At 42.2% G+C, this 12,718-nt stretch overlaps 1 protein-coding gene across 1 annotated transcript in view; it reads left to right on the forward strand.

Annotated features, from left to right (window-relative positions):
- The first annotated feature begins 4,458 nt into the window (after positions 1-4,458).
- Positions 4,459-12,718, forward strand: part of SHROOM3 (shroom family member 3) — a 259,505-nt gene continuing 251,245 nt past the window's right edge. Inside the window, exon 1 of the mRNA XM_073541952.1 lies at positions 4,459-4,620. The gene's annotated coding sequence lies outside the window, so the exon portion shown is untranslated. The remainder of the gene's footprint in view (positions 4,621-12,718) is intronic.

A 12,718-nucleotide genomic window follows, 5' to 3' on the forward strand; every position in this document is an offset into this window, starting at 1 on the left:
GAGGGCGACCCACAGGCCTCACTTGTCTTTATAATGTTCTACTGCTTTGTGGGCCTCTATCATTTTCATTTTCAGAGAGCTAAGCAGCTTCTTAGAAGAACACATGGCTGCTGTTTTTTGGCACAAGGTTAGAGAAGGCTGTGTTTTTGAAAAAGCTGGGAAATTTGCATCACATTGCCATTCCTAATGATGATAGTGAACAAGCCATAACCTTAACAGGCTATTTAAAGGGAATCTGTCACCTATTTTTTGGACTATCAGCTGCCGGCACCGCCATCAGGGACTTATCTACAGCATTCTGTAATGCTGTAGATAAGCCCCCCGACGTTACCTGAAAGATAAGAAAAACAAGTTATATTATACTCACCCAGGGGCGGTCCGGGTCCGGTTTTTGTCCGATGGGTGTCGCGGTCCGGTTCCGCGCCTCCCATCTTCTAACGGTGACGTCTTCTTCTTTGCTTCCCATCGCATCTCCTGTGCAGGCGCACTGCTCTGCCCTGTAGAGGGCAGAGCAGAGTCCAGCAGTGTGCAGGCGCCGGACCTCTCTGACCTTTTCCGGTGCCTGCGCACTGCACTACTCTGCTCTGCCCTCAACAGGGCAGAGCAGTGTGCCTGCGCAGGAGCCGCAACGGGAAGCAAAGAAGAGGATGTCACCATTAGAAGATGGGAGGCGCCGGACCGCGACACCCATCAGACCAAAACCGGACCCAGACCGCCCCTGGGTGAGTATAATATAACTCGTTTTTCTTCTCTTTCAGGTTACATCAGGGGCTTATGTTCAACATTACAGAATGCTGTAGATAAGCCCCTGATGGTGGTGCCGGCAGCTGATAGTCCAAAAAATAGGTGACAGATTCCCTTTAAGGTCTGAAACCTTGGTCAAAGTTATCTGAGTACACAAATCTCCAAGCGTCTCAAACTTTTGTATCGGTCCATTTTCCTTTTTGTAATTTTAACATGTAAAATATGAAAAGATTTTTTTTTTTTTAAAAACAAAGGAAATGTGTCATTTTAAACTTTAGACCTTTTAGAGATCATTTCATCTTCAACTTGCCTAACTGTTCAAAATGACCATGGTTGCCAAAACTTTTAGATGCCACTGTACACATATAGAATTCAAAGAGCAGTGTAATTTCCAAAATGGGGTCACTGGAGGGGGATTCTGCTCTTCTGGTACTTAGGGGCTTTGGTTATGGAGTCTGCAAACTATTGTACCATAATTTGCTCTCAAAGAGTCAAATAGCGCACTGTCCCTCCCGAGTCACGCTGTGCGGCTAAGCACTACTGTGCAGCCACATCTGGGGTATTGCCAAGTTCAGCAGAAACTATGCACCAAATTTTGTTGCCATTTTAACCCATTTCCCATTGTGAAAATGTAAAATCTAGGGCTAAAACAAATGTTTTTGTGGTGAAAATGCAATTATTTTTTCTTCACTTTCCAATGGTAAAATATTCTGTCATCTCAGAATTGTATCAAGGGGTCATCTCGAGTGGCTTACAAAAATAGTTTTCAGCTTTTAAAATGTAATCTTTATTATGATTCATTTAAAATCTCTCCCAGACAAAAGACAGCGAAAGAATGATAATGTGATACACCGTGGATATTACATGCAAAAAATATAAATGCAACCAGAGAGAATAATTGATAGATCCTATGCCTCAAGATAAACCTATGCCTTTCCCTACAAAGCCTTGGAACAATGTCCCTACCAAGACATGGAGGTTGGCACCCTAATAAATACATCAGTAGCGCCCCCGCTCAACATCAGATAACCCTATCTCATTATAGTTTATACTATATATAACTTGGGAAAACAGTAAAGACCAGGGACTAAGTGTAAAGGCAAATACAATATATAACTTAAACCTGTGATTAAAGGTGGGATAAAGGTCAGGCATAACTCAAGATGTCAAAATGACCTATGTAAATATTAATGAAAGGAAGCAAGCATTTCCCATTCAGCAACTACTTATTTGGATCATTTCCTTCACTCTGCCTCAACGTGTTTCCCCTCTGTCATATTGTTTCTCAGGAGAATCTATGAAGATATGACATCAACCAATGATATTCATAATGGAGATTCTGTACCCAAGTTGCAGAACAAATAAATGCAAAAAATATTGACATAAATTTACCACTAAAAGAAAGAAAAAAAGTCACAAAAAAACAATCTCAGATTCACTGGAATGTTGAAGCATTCCAAAATTATTACCACTTTAAGTGACATTGGTCAGGATGTAAAATTTGGCCTGGTCAGGAAGGTCAAAACAGGCTTGGGAGTGAAGGGGTTAAAGTCTAAGCGGCATTTTAATTGTTCCCCAAAACATGAAAACAACCATATCTTATGAGAAAAATTTGCTTCTTTCTCTGGCAAAATTGATCAGTCATTATCAAAATTCTCAATTCTGAGGTAAAATCTGTATTCAGTAAAGACAGACTTTCCCATTACTGAGATAGGACATGGCAGTTGTCTTACAGTGGCTACAGAAAGTATTCAGACCCCTATTGAGTAGAAGCACTCTTTTGAGCAAGTACAGCCATGAGTCTTCTTGGGAATGATGCAACAAGTTTTTAACATCAGGATTTGGGGATCCTCTGCCAGTTTTCCTTGCAGATGCTCTCCAGTTCCATCAGGTTGGATGGTGAACGTTGGTGGACAGCCATTTTCAGGTCTCTCAGAGATGCTCAATTGGGTTTAGGACAGGGCTCTGGCTGGGCCAGTCAAGAATGGTCACAGAGTTTTTCTGAAGCCACTCCTTTGTTATTTTAGCTGTGTGCTTAGGGTCATTGTCTTGTTGGAAGGTGAACCTTTGGCCAAGTCTAAGGTCCAGAGCACTCTGGAAGAGGTTTTCATCCAGGATATCTCTGTACCTGGCCGCATTCATGTTTCCCTCAATTGCAACCAGTTGTCCTGTCCCTGAAGCTGAAAACAGCATGATGCTGCCACCACCATGTTTCACTGTTGGGATTGTATTATGCAGGTGAAGAGCAATGCCTGGTTTTCTCCACACATGAATTATCACCAAAATGTTCTATCTTCATCTCATCAGACCAGACAATCTTATTTTAGTCTGGGAGTCCTTTATGTGTTTTTTAGCAAACTCTATGCGGGCACTGAGGAGAGGCTTGTCGGGCCACTCTACCATAAAGGCCCGATTGGTGGAAGGCTGCAGTGATAGCTGACTTTGTGGAACTTTCTCCCATCTCCCTACTGCATCTGTGGAGCTCAGCCACAGTGATCTTGGGGTTCTTCTTTACCTCTCTCACCAAGGCTCTTCTCCCATGATTGCTCAGTTTGGCTGGACGGCCAGGTATAGGAAGACTTCTGGTGGTCCCAAACTTCTTCCATTTAAGGATTATGGAGGCCACTGTGCTCTTAGGAACCTTGAACACTGCAGAAATTCTTTTGTAACCTTGGCCAGATGTGTGCCTTGCCACAATTCTGTCTCTGAGCTCCTTCGTCAGTTCCTTTGACCTCATGATTCTCATTTGGTCTCACATGCACTGTGAGCTTTGAGGTCTTATATAGACAGCTGGGCTCCAATGAAGGAGTAGAACCATCTCAAGTAGGATCATAAGGAAATAGCCAGCATGTGACTTAAATATGAGTGTCTGAGCAAAGGGTCTGAATACTTATGACCATGTGATATTCCATATTTTCTTTTTCAATAAATTTGCAAAAATGTCTCCATTTCTGTTTTCTTTTCAGTCAAGATGGGGTGCAGAGTGTACATTAATGAGAAAAAAATGAACTTTTTTGAATTTATCAAATGGCTGCAATGAAACAAATAGCAAAAACTTAAAGGGGACTGAATACTTTCCGTACCCACTGTATTTCCATGTGTACTGTTGATTGATTTCTGTGTCATAATCCCAACTTGACTGTTTAATAACAATCTCCCTTCTCAGGCAATGACACTTCACAGACTCCACAAGTGTAAAAGTCCAAACTTTATTTATTGCCGCAAATAAAATTAACTCTTTAATGAGAAGAAAACAGAATGGCAGTTGATTTGATATTGTTTTTGTGTGTGTGTCTAGAAACAAAAACTATGTAGAAAATGCTGTTTGCTTTGGGATTTAAATTGAAATGTTATAGGGCTTGTGTGGTCGACAAGAGTTAACACCTTAATTTCTCTTGTTATTCGGGTTACGAATGGAAGACTGCATAACCTGCTTCTTGTGGAAACAGGAGCATTACGGATTCGAACATGTCACGTCTGCTTAAAACATTCTGATTTCTTCCCTTCGGAGCAGAAGTAAACGAATCGTTACTGAAACTGAATTTCTTGTCATTTCTGAGGAGCACTTCCCCTTACGTCATGGTTTCTCCTCAGGAAGGCCTGGCTCGCGGAGGATTGGCTGGCTGCGGAGCACTTATTTGAACTGCCTTTTGTACTGTGTGGCTACTGATTCACTGCTGAAGGTGTTCTGCTGTAAGACACCTGTGCCTCGCGTGTGTCTTGTTTTGTCTCTTCGCTGGTAGCTGTTTGTCTTCTACTCCAGTGTTTGGTTTCTCAGGCTTGCGTGGGTTGTCGCCATTCTACCGTGGCACTGGAGGCTTATTTTACTGAGAATGGAAGCTCAAAGAAAGCTGGCGACAAGAATCTCTCCTTGAGGTAAAAGCTCTGCCACTATGACAATTGTAAGACTTCAGAAAGGAAACTGAGACACTGACTGCCGCTTACTCTTATGCCGTCTGAAGAAGACATTTAGGTCACTATCAACTATCTTCTGATTTCTGTACATACAACTAATCAACTAATAATATCTATAACTTTGTATGTAGCCCCCTTCTCATGTACAGCACCATGGAATTAATGGTGCTATATAAATAATAATAATAATAATAATAATCAACATAGAGAGGGCTTTTTATGCTATATTTATTTGAAAGGAGAGCAGTGGCATAATGGCCCCCTGTGATTTTGGGAGCTGCAGTTGTAGGCAATAGCTCTGGTCTGATAAACATCTCCACACCTTTACAGCCGTGTGACAAGAGACACATTAAAGACTTACTCCCATCTTCATAGATGCATATTGGATAGTGCATGTAAAAAGAAGCAATTTTGCAATTTGCTGCTTATTAAAATTTTTAACCGTTCTTGAGATATTAAAATTTTGTTTACCGTTCGTTGCCTTGGACACTGACCACTGCTGTTAGACAGTATAACTGACCACTGCTGCTAGTCTGTAGAACTGACCACTGCTGCTAGACTGTAGAACTGACCACTGCAGCTAGACTGTAGAACTGACCACTGCTGCTAGACTGTAGAACTGACCACTGCTGCTAGACTGTAGAACTGACCACTGCTGCTAGACTGTAGAACTGACCACTGCTGCTAGACTGTAGAACTGACCACTGCTGCTAGACTGTAGAACTGACCACTGCTGCTAGACTGTAGAACTGACCACTGCAGCTAGACTGTAGAACTGACCACTGCTGCTAGACTGTAGAACTGACCACTGCTGCTAGACTGTAGAACTGACCACTGCTGCTAGACTGTAGAACTGACCACTGCTGCTAGACTGTAGAACTGACCACTGCTGCTAGACTGTAGAACTGACCACTGCTGCTAGACTGTAGAACTGACCACCGCTGCTAGACAGTAGAACTGACCACTGCTGCTAGACTGTAGAATTGACCATTGCTGCTAGACTGTAGAATTGACCGCTGCTGCTAGACAGTAGAACTGACCACTGCTGCTCGACAGTAGAATTGACCACTGCTGCTAGATTGTAGAATTGACCACTGCTGCTAGACATTAGAACTGACCACTGCTGCTCGACAGCAGAATAGACCACTGCTGCTAGACAGTAAAACTGACCACTGCTGCTAGACATTAGAACTGACCACTGCTGCTAGACAGTAGAACTGACCACTGCTGCTCGACAGCAGAATAGACCACTGCTGCTAGACAGCAGAACTGACCACTGCTGCTAGACAGTAAAACTGACCACTGCCGCTAGACAGTATAACAGGCCACTGCTGCTAGGCAGTAGTACTGACCACTGCTGCTAGACAGTAGAACTGACCACTGCTGCTAGACAGTAGAACTGACCACTGCTGCTAGACAGCAGAACTGACCACTGCTGCTAGACAGTAGAACTGACCACTGCTGCTAGACTGTAGAATTGACCACTGCTGCTGACCATACAACTGACCACTGCTGCTAGATTGTAGAATTGACCACTGCTGCTAGACAGTAGAACTGACCACTTCTGCTTGACAGCAGTACTGACCACTGCTGTTAGACAGTAGAACTGACCACTGCTGCTAAACAGCAGAACTGACCACTGCTGCTAGACAGTAGAACAGACCACTGATGCTAGACAGTAGAATTGACCACTGCTGCTAGACTGTAGAACTGACCACTGCTGCTAAACAGCAGAACTGACCACTGCGGCTAGACAGTAGAACTGACCACTGCTGCTCGACAGCAGAACTGACCACTGCTGGTCAACAGCACAACTGACCACTACTGCTAGATAGCAGAACCGACCATTGCTGCTAGACAGTAGAACTGACCGCTTCTGCTAGACAGTAGTACTGACCACTGCTGCTGGACAGTAGGACTGACCACTGCTGCTAGACAGTAGAACTGACCACTGCTGCTAGACTGTAGAACATGAGCAGTGCTCACAAAGCACTTTTTTATTGAGTTTGTAAGTAGTGCTTTACAGCAGCCCAGGATTGCTGGATTGTGCTGTTACCTCCTCATTTCTGCCATCTTTTTCATAAGTGCTTACATGTAAGTAGAGTTGCCAAGCATCCAAAAATTCCAGGACAGTCTATAAAAATAGGGCACTTTTTTGACTTATCTGTAAAAAGAAAAACTTAAGGCATCCGTGATTTATTTAAACTGAACAAAGTTGTGCAGATAATTTTGACTTTGATTGCCATCACTTTGCAGTCTACAGTGAATGCAGCTGATGTCTCCATGTAGATATGTATCACTTACAGTCATGGCCAAAAGTATTGACACCCCTGCAATTCTGTCAGATAATACTCAGTTTCTTCCTGAAAATGATTGCAAACACAAATTCTTTGGTATTATTATCTTCATTTAATTTGTCTTAAATGAAAAAACACAAAACGAATTGTCCTAAAGCCAAATTGGATATAATTCCACACCAAACATAAAAAAGAGGGTGGACAAAAGTATTGGCACTGTGCGAAAAATCATGTGATGCTTCTCTAATTTGTGTAATTAACAGCACCTGTAACTTACCTGTGGCACCTAACAGGTGTTGGCAATAACTAAATCACACTTGCAGCCAGTTGACATGGATTAAAGTTGACTCAACCTCTGTCCTGTGTCCTTGTGTGTACCACATTGAGCATGGAGAAAAGAAAGAAGACCAAAGAACTGTCTGAGGACTTGAGAAACCAAATTGTGAGGAAGCATGAGCAATCTCAAGGCTACAAGTCCATCTCCAAAGACCTGAATGTTCCTGTGTCTACCGTGCGCAGTGTCATCAAGAAGTTTAAAGACCATGGCACTGTGGCTAACCTCCCTAGATGTGGCCGGAAAAGAAAAATTGACAAGAGATTTCAACGCAAGATTGTGCGGATGTTGGATAAAGAACCTCCACTAACATCCAAACAAGTTCAAGCTGCCCTGCAGTCTGAGGGTACAACGGTGTCAACCCGTACTATCCGTCGGCATCTGAATGAAAAGGGACTGTATGGTAGGAGACCCAGGAAGACTCCACTTCTTACCCCGAGACATAAAAAAGCCAGGCTGGAGTTTGCCAAAACTTACCTGAAAAAGCCTAAAACATTTTGGAAGAATGTTCTTTGGTCAGATGAGACAAAAGTAGAGCTTTTAGGGCAAAAGCATCAACATAGAGTTTACAGGAGAAAAAATAGGCATTCAAAGAAAAGTACACGGTTCCTACAGTCAAACATGGCGGAGGTTCCCTGATGTTTTGGGGTTGCTTTGCTGCCTCTGGCACTGGACTGCTTGACCGTATGCATGGCATTATGAAGTCAGAAGACTACCAACAAATTTTGCAGCATAATTTAGGGCCCAGTGTGAGAAAGCTGGGTCTACCTCAGAGGTCATGGGTCTTCCAGCAGGACAATAACCCAAAACACACTTCAAAAAGCACTAGAAAATGGTTTGAGAGAAAGCACAGGAGACTTCTAAGGTGGCCAGCAATGAGTCCAGACCTGAATCCCATAGAACACCTGTGGAGAGATCTAAAAAATGGCAGTTTGGAGAAGGCACCCTTCAAATATCAGGGACCTGGAGTAGTTTGCCAAAGAAGAATGGCCTAAAATTCCAGCAGAGCATTGTAAGAAACTCATTGATGGTTACCAGAAGCGGTTGGTCGCAGTTATTTTGGCTAAAGGTTGTGCAACCAAGTATTAGGTTGAGGGTGCCAATACTTTTGTCCGGCCCAATCTTGGAGTTTTGTGTGAAATGATCAATGTTTTGCTTTTTGCTTCATTCTCTTTTGTGTTTTTTCATTTAAGACAAATTAAATGAAGATAATAATACCAAAGAATTTGTGTTTGCATTCATTTTCAGGAAGAAACTGCATATTATCTGACAGAATTGCAGGGGTGTCAATACTTTTGGCCATGACTGTATAATGTCCATAAAAACTATTGCTTGTCTGTGATTGTTTGATAAACTGTTAGGATCCCTGCATGCTAGACAGCAGCAGTGGTCGGTCTCCTTGGCAACAAGCTGCAAACAATATAAAAGTGTTAATATCTCAAAAACAGTTGCAAATTTTAATAAGCAGTAAATTGCATAAGTACTCGCTTTTACTAGCACTATACAGCAACATCCAACCATGATGATGGGAATTACCATTTAGTGGTAATGTAGTGTCTCATAATATTTTTTTTAATTGGAATGTGTGAGCTCAGAAATGCATTGCAACATATTAGCAACATGTTATAAAGCAGGAGGAGCTGAACAGACTGATATATATATATAGTTTTGTGGGAAAACATTCAGTATATCATAAAATCCCTGCTCATTATGAGCTTAGAAGTCAAGGGGGTGGTTATAATCACTGCTTGAAAGCTATATTCATTAGGACCGCCCTCTTGACTGTTAAGCCCATAATGAGCAGGGATTCCAGTGAATAAAGTACAGGATATACTAAAGCTCTTGTCACACACCTATCAATCTGATCAGCCCCTCTTGCTGTATTCCATGTCTCACCTGCAGATCAGATACCATGTTCAATGTGACAGGTTCCCTTTAAGCACAGTAAGACTAGACGTGGTGTGAAATAAGCAGCTGGGTTGCCCGTCCTGGGATATTATCCAGCGATATTTGTTTAATGTGTCAGCCCTGTGATGAATGTTGCGAGGTGTTGCCTTACAATATTGAATATTAAACAAGGGCTCCTACAAGTTAAATATAACTATCAAAAGTATGTTTGTTCTATCAAAGGCTGGTTCCCAACACATATTTTAGATTTGGCTGTGTGCCTGCATAGCAGTACGTTACTGACGTTCTCCAAGGAGCGTCTGTTTTATTAATCACTTTTAACCCTGTAATTGCTCTGGATTTGGAACATCCCCCTGCAACTTTTTGATGAGTTTTATCTTGTTTTAGTTTTTATGGAGGTGTGGGCTTTCATCTTCTTGTGATACTAATCACTTATATGCTTTATGTATATTCTGTATAATGAATTCTGGGGTGTAGTGCGTTACGAATCGCTTCTATATATAGCATATATAGAACTAATTATATTCCATGCCTTGTTGAATTATTGATTCTCATAATAATAATGACTCTTTCCGCTTGGAACACTATAATAAAAATCCAGTCTCCAGAAAGTCTTCGGCTAAATTCAAGTCATCAGTTAAAATGGAGTAGAAAGCCGTTGCTAAGTAAAACTTCCATGCTGGATCACAACAGACGGTGGGTTTTGATCTGCTCATTAAATCAAGAAAGGGTTTGTCCTCTGTTGGTCAACAGCTTCTTAAATTGCTAAAATGCCCCCAGGTGACATAAAAAACACATAATCACCCAACAAGCCAGCACCGTTCCAACAATGTTGGTGTTGTGTCTCCCGATTATGTGACTGTGCTAGGTCACATAACGGCTGCAGCTAATCAGTGACCACTGATCAACTGCAGCTTTTCCTATTCTGTCACAGCGAACATCACGCGACTATTGGGAAACACAGACATCGCTATAACGGTGCTAGTTCAGGAGGTGAGTATGTTTTTTTTACTTTATATGGGGCACTTTAGCAGGTAAGAAGGGTTGTCCTCATGGGATATTCACATTGTTGGATTGGATGACTATCTAATGTGCTTAGCTTCATCCTGACTCTCCCTCAATAGCTGATGTCGGTCAAGTGAAGGATTCTTCTGCTGGAAATGCTATTGCCGATCTTTTCGTTCCGGCTGAGAGATAAGCAGCTGATAGAGGAGTCTGACAGCTGCTCTCTCATAGAGAATACAGGGGCATTGGGAAAAGCCGGCAGAGATAGGGGTCAAATATGAATGGAAGGCTTTAGACCAGCCTTATATTTTACATGTAGATTTTACTGTAAGTTTTCTGGGTTTATCTCCCTATGTATTGCAGAACCCCATGGCAGAATAGATATGGTACAGACTTTAAAGGGAACCTGTCATTAGGAATAACGCTGTTAAGCTAGTTTCACACTAGCGTATGGCCGAGCTGCGGAGGGCTTCGGAATTCCTCCGTGAAGCTCCACCCACGGCCGCATCTCCTCCGGTCAGCTCCACCTCCGTCAGCATGCGGCCTGCATACCCTATCTTTACTATTAGGTATGCAGGCCATGCTGATGTATGCGGTTGCCTCTGCATGTCTCATTTTGATGGTGCGGTGACTGCAACAAAATGCAACTTGTTGCGTTCGATGCGGTTCGCCGCATGCGGAGGCATCTGCATACATCAGCATGGCCTGCGTACCTAATGTTAAAGATAGGGTACACAGGCCGCATGCCGACGTAGGCGGAGCTGACCGGAGGAGGTGCAGCCATGGGCGGAGCTTCACGGAGGAAGTCCGCAGCCCCCTGCAGCTCGGCCATATGCTAGTGTGAAACTATCCTTAACCTGCAGATATGGTGTTAATCTGCAGGTTAACAGCATTATGATGCTGTCCAGCGTAAAAAAACAATTGAGATGGGAAAATTTATGTTTTACATTAAGTTGTAAAATAATTCTGGTCACTATAGTTGTCCAATAATTCTGTACACACAGATATTCTCCTAAGAAAGACAAAACCTCACATTTACTTTTAGGTTAATTAACGTTTTGGACTGACCGACATCACTGCAGTTGTTCAATAATAAAATTAGTCATCAAAAATACAAATTTCCTAGTAATTGTGCATGTAGTGTAAAAGCATACATGCTACTAATAGACTTTGCTGTTTCTTTCTCATTTTATCTAACTGATCAGATGTAGGTACTTTAGAAGGTGTGGAACTTGCAAAGATGTATCATTCAAGCCTGTAATTAACTAACAATAAAAATTCCTAGTTCAGGAGACGGTCTTCAAGGTACAAGAGTTACACCAAGCAGGATCTTTTACTACCTCAGAGAGTTTTAAAATAACATTACAAAGCAATAAAAAGCATAACTTTGACCGCAGTGAGATTATAGCCCGCTATCATCTAGGGTTTCACTTGATTAATTGTCCAACCTTTTCAATATAAACCTGTCTGTCTAATGCACAGGATCACAGAAAGGTTAATCAAACAGTCCAACAATTCAGTTACCTTCAATTACAGTAAATGCAATTTAACAGCATCAGTAACTTCTACATTAGATTGGATATCTCTTAGACCTTAAGCACAAGTTAATACTGTATTTGGTTACTTAATGAAGAGAAACAGAGTAAAATACTTTCTAGGAATCTATTGTTCCATTACATTTTATATTTTTTTGATGGAACTGAGTCAAGAACTGGTTCAGGCTGCATTTAAACAGGCTGAACGAGGCAAATAAAGGGGTTGTCCAGGATTGCTGCACTTGCATGCGCACAGAACTATCAGTAGTACAGTCGTTCAGAATATCATTGTTCTCGGCAGCACGTGTGGTGTTTACATCCGACAAATATGCATTTTCCTCACTGTTAGGCCCTCTTAACACAGTCATTTTTTGTGTCCATATGCGGTCCATTTTTTAAGGATCACCAAAACGGGCAAACTCATACCCGTTGTATTCAATGGGGGGTCCACACTTGTTAGGTTTTTCACACAGACCCTGTGTCCATGTGAAAAACTCGCAGACATGTCAGTTTTATTCACGCACCATGGACAAAATGTGTGCTGTACACATACACACTGTTAACACATGAGCAACATCTGTGTGTCATCAGCGCGACACATACTGATGTCTGGGAAGGAGCGCAGCTCTCATCATTGTCGCCTGGTCTCCCTGGTGATCAGCACGTCCAGGCGACAATGATGGGAGTTGTATTCACCACCCGCTGTGTCCATCCTGTGTAAAATTAAGGATTAAATTAAAAAATGGCGTGGGTTCCCTCGTAATTTTCATAACCAGCACAGGCAAAGCCCACGGCTGGGAGCTGATGTTAATAATCTGGAAAAAGTGACGAAATCCCAAGAGGTTCCCAGACTATTAATAACAGCTCACAGCTGATTGCTTAGCCTTTATTGGTGAGTTTATGCGAGACCTCAGAAAAAAATGGTGTAGGGTCCCCTTATAAACCAGCAAAGGCTTAACAGTCAGCTGTAGGTTGATATT

This window comes from Dendrobates tinctorius, unplaced genomic scaffold (genome assembly GCF_039654945.1).
Source record: "Dendrobates tinctorius isolate UK_male_01 unplaced genomic scaffold, ASM3965494v1 ptg000011l, whole genome shotgun sequence".
NCBI classification, from domain to species: Eukaryota; Metazoa; Chordata; class Amphibia; order Anura; family Dendrobatidae; genus Dendrobates; species Dendrobates tinctorius.